This window comes from Dermacentor variabilis, chromosome 9 (assembly GCF_050947875.1).
Source record: "Dermacentor variabilis isolate Ectoservices chromosome 9, ASM5094787v1, whole genome shotgun sequence".
Taxonomy (NCBI): Eukaryota; Metazoa; Arthropoda; class Arachnida; order Ixodida; family Ixodidae; genus Dermacentor; species Dermacentor variabilis.
Window position 1 is genome coordinate 122213162 of NC_134576.1, and position 14118 is coordinate 122227279.

Here is a 14118-nt window from a genome sequence, read left to right on the forward strand (position 1 = left end):
GGTCTTGATGCCTGCGTATGTTATCGCGTGGTGTACATCCTTTCGGATAACCGACAAAACACGAGAAATGCCTGTCTGTACGCGCTGTGTATTACGCGTTTATCAGTGTCCAAAACCACTATCGCCTGTAAATGCAACTTGTCTGTATAGAAATTATAGAAAGTATAGAAATCTGAAGCGACACGGTTGTATGGCTGCATAAAAAAAAAAAAAAACTAACAAAAGCACGCGTCCTAGTTTAGGGAGTGCAGGTAGCATCACCAACACGTTCATGTGGCCACCGCGACGACAATGTATACCACATACTACTCGATGTCCCAAGCACACTACAGATAGGAAGCGCGCGGAACAAGAACTGCGTTTAATTGACTCGCATCGACATTCACTTGCCAAAGTCCTAGGCTCACGGTCATAGAAAGTGCACCGCAAGGCTACGAAAGCACTTCAACGCTGCTCGGAAGGCGCCCGAATTAGCGACGATTATGGACTTTATACGTGTCTCATTCATGCATCTGAATCCTTTGTACGCGAGACATCCACAGATTTTGTTTCAATCAGAACTTCTGTAAAGAGACTATCTATCTCAGCGTGTTAGAAGTCTTTTTCTGTTTAGCATTACCTAATACAAGTATTTACACTTAAGTGACTTGTCGTATTCGTTTATTTTACCACATCCTTTTCTTTTTAGCTCAGGCAGAAAAGCAGGCATGGATAGTGATCCCAACCGAAAGCCGTAGACGGTCACTCAAGGTGGCGTATGATATGGGCAATCAAAGCAAAGAAAGATGTTAACTTTGGTTTTCAAAGAACCTTAGTGTATCGCTTTCTGCCCAGGACTGCTGCATTGTTTTATCCTATATCAACAATCAAACTAGAAGGCGTAGCCGTCGCCAGAAAATGGTGGCGGAAACTCCTCTGTTAACTTTTACCTAAAGAAAAAAAGAAAATCAGCCCATGAGTCGTTCGTTTAAGCTAAACTTCTCTTTCCCCTGAACAGCACGGAATGTTGTGAGCAGTAGCACGAATTAGAGACAGGCGTACCATTACTGGTTCAGGAGGCGTCTCTTTTATGGCCGTTTCCTAAGTCAGGGATCGCAACTTCCTCTGCCATTGCGACAAAATATACGCCTTGTGACGTATAATGTGTTTGTTTTAACTTTCTTTGAACAACGCATGAGCGCGATCGGACTTTTATTCGCATCTTACTCTAGTATTTGTTTTTCTTTCCTTTCTTTTTCTTGTTGTTCCCAGATCCGGTTTTAATTTGGGCGAGTGTTGTTTAGCTAAGCCTGCATCACCCATAAGGCATGCCACCAATGACGCTCAGATTTAATTGCAGTATATAACCTTTCTTACTTTTCAAACGCTGCAGCGATGCTTGTTGCTTATATTATCACTCAGACGCCAGTCATTGTAAAGCATGGCGAAAAAAAAAATACTCGCATTTACGATCTCATGTTGCAGTCCCACAACGCAAGCTTGCCTCTAGTTGCTACTCTTGCTTCTTCAACTATACCACGGTAGCAGCAGCGCAATGAAAATAGCTCGTAAATGAACTACTTGCCAGAAAATAAAGCATTTGTCACTCTCCTTCGCCGATTATATGTTCCTCCTCCACCTCCTCCTCCCATACTACTACTACTACTACTACTACTCCTACTGCTACTACTACTACTACTAGCAGCAGCAGCAGGAGCAGCAGCAGCTGCTGCTGCTACCATAACTTCAACTCAGCCCCGGCGGAATCAACGTAGCTTAGATGACGCGGCACAAGGTTATGGATAATTACTGCTTTCCTTTGCTGACTATACGCCCCGGTCGCTCATAGTTTCACTGCTCCGACCGTTCAAGAAGGCGGTGGTCTTATGCCCTAGGCGCCTCTTTCTCAAAGCACAGGCTCACGCACAACAGGACTAACGACGCAATAACGTTGGCTAGCATTTAACCGCGCTTCGGGCGTTAGATCGATCTTTTCCGTTCAGCTGATTATCCGCTTCTTCCGCCTCAGCACGCCCCATGCAGCCTTCTGTACCCTCGCAATGCACTACACACTCGCTGGCATTACGCGTTAACTTCGGCGTTGCTCTCAATCACTCTCATTCCAGGTCCTGTGATTGCCGTTATCGTTACGTAAGCCTGCGGCGACCGTGTCTCAGTCTAGAAGCCGCTGAGCTTCGCCGCAATTACCCTTCCGCAACTCCCCCTACCCCTTCCCGGCCCCCTCACCCTTCCTTTGTCCGCGGTCTGCGGCTCCATCAGCAGACGGACTGGGAAAGCCCTAAAAAAAATTTTATGCATCACTGCGCTATCTCAGTACTTCTCCGCCCGCAAAAGGCGGTTCAGCTGCGCGTCGAGGAAAAGTGCTTTGTTATCGCGGCTGGCTCGAGGTCGCGGGTTCGGTGCAAGGCTGAGTCGGCCGCGTTTCAGTCTAGGGCGGCGTCGCGCGCTCCGTTCCTGGGCCTCAACGGACGTGTAACTTTATTTAAGGGGCAGTAACATCGCAATTTCGATATGTCGTTTTTTTTTTTCAAGGAGGGGGAGGGTTTACACCTGGTAAAAATTTGCGCTGAAGCTAATGGCAAGCTACCCGCATAACGCCTCGCGTAACTACAGAGGGTTCTACAGCTTGTTCGTAAACGCATGGCTCTACGGAACAGCGGGTTACTGGAGAGCTGTACTGCAGCAGTAACCCTGGTAGCGGCATCTTGCGACGCAGTTTAAAAAAATTGCCGACGATTACGTTACTTCCTAATGCGAAATTTGAGCGCAGCAAATAAGCTGTTTCACCTTTTCGATAGATTGAGGCAAAGAAATCGAGCAACACATGTATGCGCTATCACAGAATTTTTTTTTTATTTTTCACACGTATTCCTTTAACAAAGACTCCACTAACAGTTCTTGACAGTCATGAAGGAAGCTTTGTGGTCGGAGAAATAGACTGATATATGTTCGACTTGGTACACCAATGCTTGATTCTCAAAGACGAGATCTATACAAGTGCCTCGCGAGGTTGTCACAGCCGTGGGACGCGTTACGAGCGAGAGGAACGGGATGTTCTCCCGCATAAGTGTTAGGAAATTGCTGTTTGTCTTTATGTCAAGCCGCCACCGATCTGGCTCTCTGATTGCCACCGCACAGGGCGAACGGCAGCGGCAATTTCGGCTCGGGCGGTGCACATATACAGATCCGCCGCCACCGATCTGGCTCTCTGATTGCCACCGCACAGGGGTTGCATTGGAAGAGGAGCAAAGAAAGGAATTAAGTTCGAGCCGGCGCTTTGACAACCGGAGACTCGCAGGAAGAGGGGGGAGGGGGGCGGCGTGTACACCCAGCGGCAAACGATGGGGGCAGAAGCGCGCGCAGCAAGCGGACAACACGATAAAGGGAGGAGGGAAGAGATAGCAGCGACTGACTGATGCCGCTGACGCCGATAGTGAGTCAACCCCAGCTGCGGAGTTGGTTTCAGGGACAACGAATAACCGGCGCGTCGGCAACTGAAGAGCACCCTATCCGCCACACAAGAACGGGGGGGGGACCCTTTCCTCCTCTTTCTGCATGGCGGCGACGGTGTTCTATGCAGTCACGTTATCTTGACTCTCTAGCGGCGTCAGCGGCATCTAGCGGTATCAGTTGGTCGCTGCTAGCGCTGGGGGGATGAAAGGGGGGCGGAGCTGGTTACGAGGCCGACGACGACGCCGACGCGAAACCCAGGAACGGACGCCAAAGAGCTGCGCTCTAAAAAGAGCACGCTTAAGCTAGTACTGCCATCACATTTACAGTATGACAATATCTACAACGCTCTGTTTAACATGCCGGCATAAAGCGTGTTTAGAAAAAAAAGAAAGATATCTGAATAAATCGATATGCGAACTTTGCTAGTCCCAATGACGACTCAGTACCGCCAGGATGACACAATATACTATCAACTGTGCACTGGATTGCATGAGCTGTCCGTAGTGTCCTGCTCCATCATTTACGTCGCACAATGACCAAGTTAGAAGCACGGAAGCTTGGGCGAGTTTTGTACTGTTATACAGCTGCACAGCACGAAATACCGAAAAAAAGAAAAAGAAACGTAAAAAAAACAAGAAACAAAAAGGAAACGCGCTAAGACATGACAGCACGAGCGCTGACTCAAAATTGAAATTTATATAAATTACAGTATGAAGTACAAGCGCTCGCCCTGTCCTTTCTTTATTACCTCGCCTCCTTTTCTTCCCCCACTCCCCCACATTGTACAGCAGCAACATTCATCAACTGTTGCGACTCTGGCGCAGGAACGATGGCTACCCGAGAGCGAATCAGTCAGTCAAGTAAGTCAGTCAAGTAAGTCAGTCAAGTAAGTCAGCCAAGTCAGTCAGTCAGTCAGTCAGTCAGTCAGTCAGTCAGTCAGTCAGTCAGTCAGTCAGTCAGTCAGTCAGTCAGTCAGTCAGTCAGTCAGTCAGTCCGTCCGCCAACTATAGCCAACTATATCGAACTGACAGTTGCATGCTTTGACTTGCGTCGAACTGCGCATTGCATGAGGAGGACCTATAATTTAATCTTAATATGCATACATGCCGCAGCTAATCCTGTTCGAAGTATTACAGTATTAGTATTATTAGTATTATTAGTATTATAGTATTATTAGTATTACAGAAGTAATGAAAGCGATTTCCCAGTATAATAACCAATCAAAACGCAAGCAATTGTACGCGCCACACTCCTCGTTGCATAAGACTCCCTTGTTTTCTTCTCGAACGCACTGAGTCACAGAACAAAACACTGCTTAATTCGCAAAAGCGCGCACAAACGTCGAAGAGCAAACGTAGGAGGAACAAACGCGTGACGCAGCTCTTCGTGCACGCTTAAATTCGTTCTCGTTTCCAAACCCAGCCAGTTACGCAGATAAAAGAAGGCACAGCAAGAGTCACCGGTTTGAAAATAATGACTGCGAAATTTCGAGGTATAGTGGCAATCATACTTACATAGAAAGATTAGAGAGCTTTAGTTTAGGGGACGCAAGCGGCTTGCGTACGCAAGAACTAGGGGCCACGGTATTGCGCATGCGCAGGACTGTCTGCGCATGCGCAGTACCGTTGCCCCTAGCTTTTGCGTACGCAAGCCGCTTGCGTCCCCTAAACTAAAGCTCTCCATTATTTCGCGTGTCCAACGTCCGTAGCGTAAGTACAGCGGATCTGCAACATCCTAAATAACGGAACTGACAGCCTTGCTAGTTGGTCTAGAATTGTCCTCGAACTGACCTGTCCAGCGCAAGAAACAGCACGAACAGCGCTGACTCTAAGCATTTGTCGAACACGACGTAAACATGAACGCGAATACGCGTGTGCAGCAGAAACCAAGGTAACAACAACAACAACAAAAGAGAAAACACGACAGGCAGCATATTCTGTTCACCGCTTGTGCGTGTTTTTGAAGAACGCCATCTCCTCATCGCTTGTTAAGAACATAGACGGCTGGCTGACGCACTTAGTACTTTTTGTGCTAATCTGATAAGTCTCTAGGATTATTATTTTGTTCGCTGCTTACTGAGCGACTGTTCAGTAACACGGCGACCTTAGGCACCCCCATGTAGCGACATGAACAAAAGAATAATCCTATAGACTTATCACATTAAGCAAAAGCATTACGAAATGCATCAGTCGGCCGTCTATCTCCTTAGGCGATAAGGAGATGGAACTATTCAAAAACACGCACAAGCGGAAAATTGCGGTGCCTTTCGAGTTTTCTCTTCTTTGTGTTATCTCGCGGTTTATGTTGCGCATGCATATATTCACGTTCGCGTTTGCGTCGCGTGCGATAAATATTCGGTTGAGAGCCAGCACGGTCCCTTTGTGCTTCTCTGTCGTCCGTGTTGTTTCTTGCGCGGGACACGTTGATTAAACAAGACGAACACCCTAAAAATGCCCACCTTAGGATCGCACTCACTGGCGGGCTAAAAGAAGAAAAAAAGACAGAGAGATACTATTTCACATAGACTTGAAGAACCGATAATGAAATGTACGAAATCTAGAAGTCATGGAGTGAGTATACTCAATGATGATGATGACGAGTGAGTAGGAAAGCCATAAACAAAATGGAAAAATTTGAGGCCAATTGAAGCGCCGTCGATTCACTTAGCTTAAGCTCTCCTGTATAGCTTTTTCGGGAAAAAAAATATGCAACCGAAACGCCGACGAATTTCTCCGCAAGTTTAGGGAGCTATATCTCGAAGCTGGTGTGGAAGCTACCCGGTGAACGTATGCATGCTTATATACCGTTACCGAAATCAATTTGGCAACTGAAACGAGCGGCTTCATGTAGTTACTCAGCAGCAGATTAGAAAACGTTGTTATGTGTACAGTAAATTAGTAACAGAGTTGTACAGCCGATGTAATACGCAGAGCAGATGACTGGGAGAGCAACACCATAAGCACGCCAAGGGAAGGAAAGCGTTTAGTGAAGGTGTGGCATAATTAGGTGAGGGATGACATCTCGCGATTCGCAGGCATGTATAGGAAATAGCCAATTAGCTGGAGAAAAAGTAATGGGCAGAACCCATCCCACGATGACTTTCGACGGTAATGAGTCGGTAATGTTACCTTGAATAAAGGCAGCAACACGATGTATTGCCGCCATCGAAAAGAGTTATTATGTGTCAGGCGTGTATTGCAGCGGGACTCCTCTTTCGCGCTTTTACGACGACGACAACGCCGGCGACGACGACTACATGATGATGATGATGATGATGATGATGATGATGATGATGATGATTTATTGGCATCCCCTTTGAAACGGGGCGGTGATAAATAGTCACCTAGCCTGCTTGATTTAAACAGTTATATGCTATGCATGTCCTTTTTTTTTCGTTCTGGCCATTTTTCTACACATCTCCTTAACCTTCTATTTTTTCCGCTTCCTCGCAACTTTTCTAATCACATTGTACCGCAACCAAAGCCTGTAGTGGATTGGATCGTATCAATTCCTTTCCTGTCTTTCTTTTTTTCCACGAATACTCTAAACGTCTCTCGCTTATCTTGACTACTGACTGGTTGATGCTTCCGTCCACTTTCAATCCAAGCCCTTCTGGAAGGTGTACGTTACCTACGGGTTTCACTGGGTGAATCTATCCGCATTCCATTAGGATGCGCTATGTGGTCCCCGGATTATTGCTGCAATATTCACATGCTCCATCTTGATGAGAATATTTGCTCCGGCACGTTTTTGTCCTTAGGCAACCAGCTCGAGCCTCAAATAGCAAGCCTCTGCCCTGTGTGTTGTCGTACAGATTTTCCTTCCCAATTTCTTTTTTCCCATTCTTTCAATTTCCCATGGTCCTTTTTTGTTTGTCTGTTTGTTTGTTTCCAGCAGTTGAAGCATTGCATCGTCATCTGTCTGGGCCCGTCCAAGACACCCCAACGAGACAACGAAGACCCAACCAGACTAAGAAAGCTAAGTGCGCGTGTACGAAAATGAACGATATTGCAAATAAAATATCGGCGCGCTCACCGTCGGAGTATATAGGTTCGGCCCGAAAAGAAGAAGAAGAAAAAAAACTGCGAAAGAATTAAAATTGAGTGGCCCGGGATTCCTGCACGGCGACTCGCCGTGACGCTGGCGACGGTGGTCTTCCCCGACAGCAGCGATGACAGCAAAGCGAATCCTGATTGCAACACCCGCTACGACGACAATGATCCGCCAAGCCACGCGTACGGTCGCGATCAATTTGAAGGCTCGAGAGGCGACCAAAACTAGGAGCAGCGCCACGTTACGTCATCACCGTCGGTCGAGAGGGAGACATCAGATAGCTCCCCCCTCTCTCTCTTTTGGTGTTCCCTGAAAAGCTGTCACTCCCGTCAGCGTTCACGACATAACCTGCGAATTCATTTCGATTGCGTTATGAGCCATTGCACGGAGGCGTCATTGTTAGCCAAGATATGCACGAGGAAGCGACGCACACGGATCATTGCCATGAAAGGGAAACAAACGCAAGAATGTGGCGAGTTGGTCTTGGGGGTGATGGCTGCAGCCTGGAAGAGCATAATAGGGGAAGAAGGCCGCGCAATTTTTATCTTCGCCGTTCCGAAATCGGCCGCTATGCTGCTTGGAAGGCCCGCCGATCGATGCTCGCGCGATCACCTTCAAGTTGATCGCGACTGTGCATCCATCTCAAGCAACGTTTCTATCTGCCGAAATCGACACGCCGCAATGGGGCCCGCGATAACCCTACGGCGCAACAAAAGCGCGCGCATTAAAAAGGGCACATGGAACTGCCTCGCACCCTCACGCTTTTCGACCGACAATGGGCGCGCTCCGCACGGCATGTCCTTATGCGACCGTCATTATCGCCGTCTCCCGCAGCTTCCGCACTCACTGCCCCCTGGCGGACGTTTTCGGTCATCTGGGGCGCGTGACACGGTCCGAAGGGATCGGCTGCAAGCGATCGGATTTGTGCGGTAGCTGGAGGCTCAAAGCGCGCCCTCGCCTTGACACTTCGCGGATGACAGCACGGGCTCTCGGCTGGGCCAGGAGAGGGAAAGATATTACCGTATGAATCTAACAATCTGAAATTATCGATTACGGCCCTTCATCGCTTTTTCTTTTTTTTTTTTTGAACTCAAACTTAAACTATTTTGTTTATGCAACATAATCGCTTTTCTTACGCTATTACTAAACTGATGCCTGTTGTACCGCAGCCCTCAGCATCCCGAATGTTTGAATAAAGTTTGATTTGATTTGAAGATACCCGTACAATAACAGCACGTTTTGAGGGTAATCGCGCTGTTAAACACAGCAGATTTGCTCACGTGCACGCAATTGGTATACTCGGACTGTTCTGTAATGTAATATGATCCAGGGTCTAGAAAGTTAACAGTCGTCTCGAAAAGAAGCTCAGGCAACAGCGCGGTGTTATGCAAAAGAGGTAAGCTTTATAAAAGACATTTTTTTTGTATATCTTCAGTGTAATCAGCATTGTTCGAATTAAGTAATCATGAAATCTGCGTGAGTTTTGATGTTATGGTAGTTTTTTTCAGCATTCGAAGTCAAACAAAACTCGGTGAAGGAAAAAAAAAAGCAGCAGTAATATATATATATATATATATTACTGCTGCTTTTTTGTATATATGATTATTACTGTTCCCGAAACAGAGCATCTGGAAATCTGTGAAGCTAGTTTTACAAGAAATAGCGTTCGAACTCATAATCAAAATACAAGTATGAGGATGCATTTGGCCGCTATCTTGCAGGAGACATCTGAGCTTTTGTTCACCAAAATATGTTGCCATTATTTTTATGCCTAGAGTGATATAAAAATCGTCACGAGACACCAACATACTGAAAAAGGGGTGGTGGTCAAATCGAAATCTGCGAAATCGTAGCAAAATTGTTCGGTTGAGTAACGCATCGAGGGAATTCACTATGAAGTCTTATAACAGTGAAGGCCAATGGTAGCTTCGGAGTGCACTGTACAATAATTTGCACCCTTAAAAGTGAAAAAGGGTGTAAATGTGTCTATAACTCACACCACTAGGGTGTGATTTATACAACTGACATCCTAAGGGTGTGAGTTATAGACACATTTACACTCTTTTTCCCTTTTAAGGGTGCATATTATTTTACAGTTTAGCCAAAGCACTCTGCACTGGAGCATTCGGCTACGGCGGAGGGCATCAGAATGAAATGCTTAGTGGCTATGGTGCTGGGTTGCTGAGCACGAGGTCGCGGGATCGAATCCCGGCCACGGCGGCCGCATATCGACGGGGGCGAAATGCGAAAACGCCCGTGTACTTAGATTTAGGTGCACGTTAAAGAATCCCAGGCGGTCGGAATTTCCGCAGTCCTCCACTACGGCGTACCTCCTAATCAGAAAGTGGTGTTGGCACGCAAAACCCCATAGTTTAATTTAATTTCATTCAATGAGAATGAAAATCTGCGACTGATACGCAGGCGCTCCCGCCAGAGCAACCGGCAGGGGGCGCTAGCGCACATTCGCTTCCGAAAAAGGCCAACATTGCTCGCGCGTTATGTTTAGAAGTTTCGTGTTCCTTCTTTTAGCCTCCTGCGCCCAAACGTAAGTCACACCGCATGCAAGTCTGCTTCTCTCGTCCGTCGGGATTGTGGGACGGGAACAGCGGAGACGAAGCGAAGGCCGCGGTCAAGCCCGTTGGCAACGCATCGAAGTAGCTTTCGGAGCTGCATTTCGTCAACAAAGAGTAAAGTCTGTTAAAAATGCAAACTTCGGAAAAGGAAGCCGTTGTTGCCGCTCCGTCCGAGTATTGGCGAACGACGTCGCCGACGAAATGCGGAACTTTCGGTCTCTTGGCCGGCGGCCGAAACATGATGTCGAAAGCTTCTTGCTTGAATACACTGGCTTCCGAAGCTTATTTGTCGCTCGAGTCCCCGCTGGTCGATCCGGAACTTCAGCTAGGTGAATCATCGCTCCCTGCAAGCAGTGAAATCTGACGATGCGAAGGAAGGACGGAAAAAATGGAGAAGGAAAGGCCGGGAGGTTAACCAGTTTAGCTCAACTGGTTTGCTACTCTACATATGGGAGCGTGATGGCGGGGATGAAAGATGGGAAGAAGAGAGAGAGAGAGCATGTAGCACAGCACACACATCGTGAGTTGCTGCCCGTCACTCTTGCGTGGTACGTGACATCACTGTCACAGCCGCTTGTCCAAGCCCCGTCTCTTTCAAAAACCGAAATAGTCCCTTCGTCGCCTTCAGCTGCGATTTCTTCTGCCGGCGACATGTGAAAATCGTTTCAACTGACAATGGTCTATTCTGAAGGTGCGCAAGAACGGACGCCAGGGACTGTCTCTGAACATTATATGCAACATTAATTGCTTCCGAGAGACCGCGATTCGCGTTGACAGGCGCGCGCGTGCCATAGCGGTACGTTGGCTGTGGGTGACCTGACATTAAGGGACTTCCGGTTGATTTTGCGAAGTAGAGGGCGCTGCTCTGTGGAGTAGATCTAGTGGCGGGGCTGCTACCAATCCGCTAATGTAAGATACGGTAGGCACTCTCAATCTCCCAATGGAAGAGACTTGCCCCGCGAGGAGCAGAAAAGCTACTGCGGGAAGTGGTCCGAATGCGCCATTGGAATTCACCAGAAGTTAGTAGAAGGAAGATATTCCTAACGCACACAAACTGATCAGATAAGACTCTTTCGCTATATAGAGTCCGCGGTGATTTCGTGTGAACTTCGAATACGCGCAGGCGTGCCTTGCGCTGAGCGATAACATTGAAGCGATGGTTAAACGGCAAAAAAAAAAAAAAAAAAACTGCCACCGAACAAAGCTGAACCATATGTGAGTGCTAACATTAGAGAACAAGCCATTTGCAGATATGAAAGCTTGGCAGGGGTCGATGCAGGGTCGAGGTAGTGGGAGATTCTTGAAATACCGTTGGTTCCGCGCTTTACTTAACGTCAAAAAAACAAACAAACAGACCGGCAGACAAGCAGAAAAATAAAGCGATCAAACAAATATCTGGCTCGCGTGGGCGCTACATGCCATTTATGGCTTGCGTTCAACAATACAGCTGCACAAAACGGAAGTGTCTTTCACCATCGTCGACGTAGTCCTTGTTTTATTGCATCTCTCCTACTAGACATCTACTGTACCTCTCCCTGGTGATATCATTTAGTACGCGCGTTTACTCTGCTCGTGAGATCGCCATTACGGTGTCGGAGGCCGCTGCACGTTCCCATATACGTAAATACACGCGATCCTGCATGTTTACACTCTTAGGCAAATGTACACCCGCTGGGGTGTATATTTGCCTAAGAGTGTATACATGCAGGGTCCGGCACTGATAACGCGCGTGCCATTTGTGACTTGAAAGTACCGGGCTCCCAGCGCTATAGAAAGGAAATGCGGAGAAGGCTGATGAAGATTATCGTTCTGTGGCAAGATACGACCGAAAGGGCTGATTTTGTTTAAGAGTGCACTCTCGTACGGAAAGCGAGACCGTTTAACGGAACTGCCTTTTCACTTCCTTCTTCATTCATTCAAATAACTTTATTCAGCGCCCTGCGATTCGGTTGGGTGGGCCTGGACCCCGCCTAGGTTTCGGCCGAGGATTGTTGGCCCTTGGCGGCTTCCTCGGCTCGCTGGACGGCCCAGAGTTGGTGCTGCAGGCCCGAGCTGAGCAACGCAGACTCCCAGCGCGCGCAGGGGCTGTCGCTGTTTGAAGCGGCATCACGGTTATGCTGTATTACAGCCGGACATTCCCATAGGATGTGCTCCAGGGTGGCTCTAGAGTCGCAATATCTGCACTTGTCCGTCGTGTATAAATCTGGGTGTATTAGGTGCATAATAGCTGGTCTCGGATAGGATCTGGTCTGTAACTGCCGCCATTCGAGACAGACTGATTTTTGCTTAATTTTGGGTGCGGCGGCGGGAAGGTACGCCTCTGCAATCTATGGTGTTGCGTAATTTCGTGAAATCTGGTCATTCGATCTTCCCACTCCCACTCGTAGGTAGTCAGTGAGGCGGGGCTAACCGAGGTTCGGTCCGTAAGCTCTCGAGCCATGTGATGCACCGCCTCATTGCTACCGTCTGGTAGCGTGTGAGCGGGTGTCCAGATGAGATCGACCCTTTTGTCGCGGTTATTAGCTAATTTTAGGAGTCGCAGTGCCTCTGGGGAGATTCGACCGTTGGCGATAGTGGAATGAAAGAAGGCAATCTGCTTGAACTAGTGCAAGCGTTCGTAATAAGCAGAATAGTATACGTGGCATCGTACCTACGATGGTACTCTTCAGAAGAATACAAATTAGGCTGCTTAATCAGAAAAATCTACAAGCAAGCAATCGGACTCTCCATCACCACCAGCAACGATGAACTACTGCAGCTAGGTCTCCACAATACACTGGATGAGCTAATCGAGGCACAACGAATCGCACAATACGAATGCCTGTCCAAAACTAAAACAGGTAGGCAAATATTGAATCGCCTAGGTATAAGATGTCATACCCAACATGGCTTCAACGTAGATATGCCCGGACGCATAAGAGAAATGATAACCATCCCTCCAATACCCAAGAATATGCTGTCCTACCCACCATCAGGGTAGACGGAAAAGCAGAGCACGCAATATGCAGAAGAAATTCGGTAATAGCAAGGACACCACGTTTGTAGCCGCAGTTAGGTACAGACACAAGCGCGCCTACACAGCAGTGGTGATAAATTACGAGGGAAAATGCACGACGAGCGCTACAGTTCACACGCTACACGCAGAAGCCGCAGAGGAAATAGCTACTGCGCTAGCCATAGCACAAACACAAGCGGGCATAATCATCGGTGACTCCCAGACGGCCGCACGAAACACTCCCTTCTTGATCCTTTCTTCGATCTAGCTGCAGGCGCAGGCAGGGATCGCCGCGCCGCCCGCTTCACTTCCACGCTGTTGACTTCTCTTAAGAAACGCCTCGACCGACATACGAGCGTCACAGGGTCGCGAGGTGTTTCCTTTCGCCTGTGACCCGCTTGTTTTTTCGCGTCAAAGAGTGCGTACGTTCTCGCGTTTTACTGGAGTTTCATTTATTTTATTTATTAATTTTTTTGCGAATGGTGTACAGCTCGCTTGACCGTACTTGACACCATTTTGCAGAATATCTGTCTCACGCTTTCCTCAATTTCGCGTTGGCGCGGCCCCAGGCTACATCAGCGATGAACGACTGCGGGACGTGTGAAATAGAGAAACAGAAAATGTTTGAAGGGTCGGTGAAGGCAGAGTGATTGAGAAAAGAGAATTCACCGTCGCTTGTTGTAAATCGGGATTCAACCGCGCAGCGACACGCCATTGCACCTTCAAAAACTGACCTTCTGACCTTATCCGTTTCATTTACTGAAATTTAATGTAAAAAAATGTTAGGCGTGCAGACACGGACACAAGAAGAGGGAAGCGGACAACACATGGATTTTGACGCCATCTGCTCGGGCCTTGTTAGATTTTTATTGTTAAAAGATGGAGTAAATTGTATTCGGAAAGCGCCAAAACCTGTACTCGGAAATCTCGGAGAACATTTCCCACACACGACGGCCTGAGTGCAAGGAATTACTTTGCAATCCGGTACTTCTAGTAGTAATCATGCCAAAAATCAACTGATCAACGCAAAGTCAACGAAAGTAT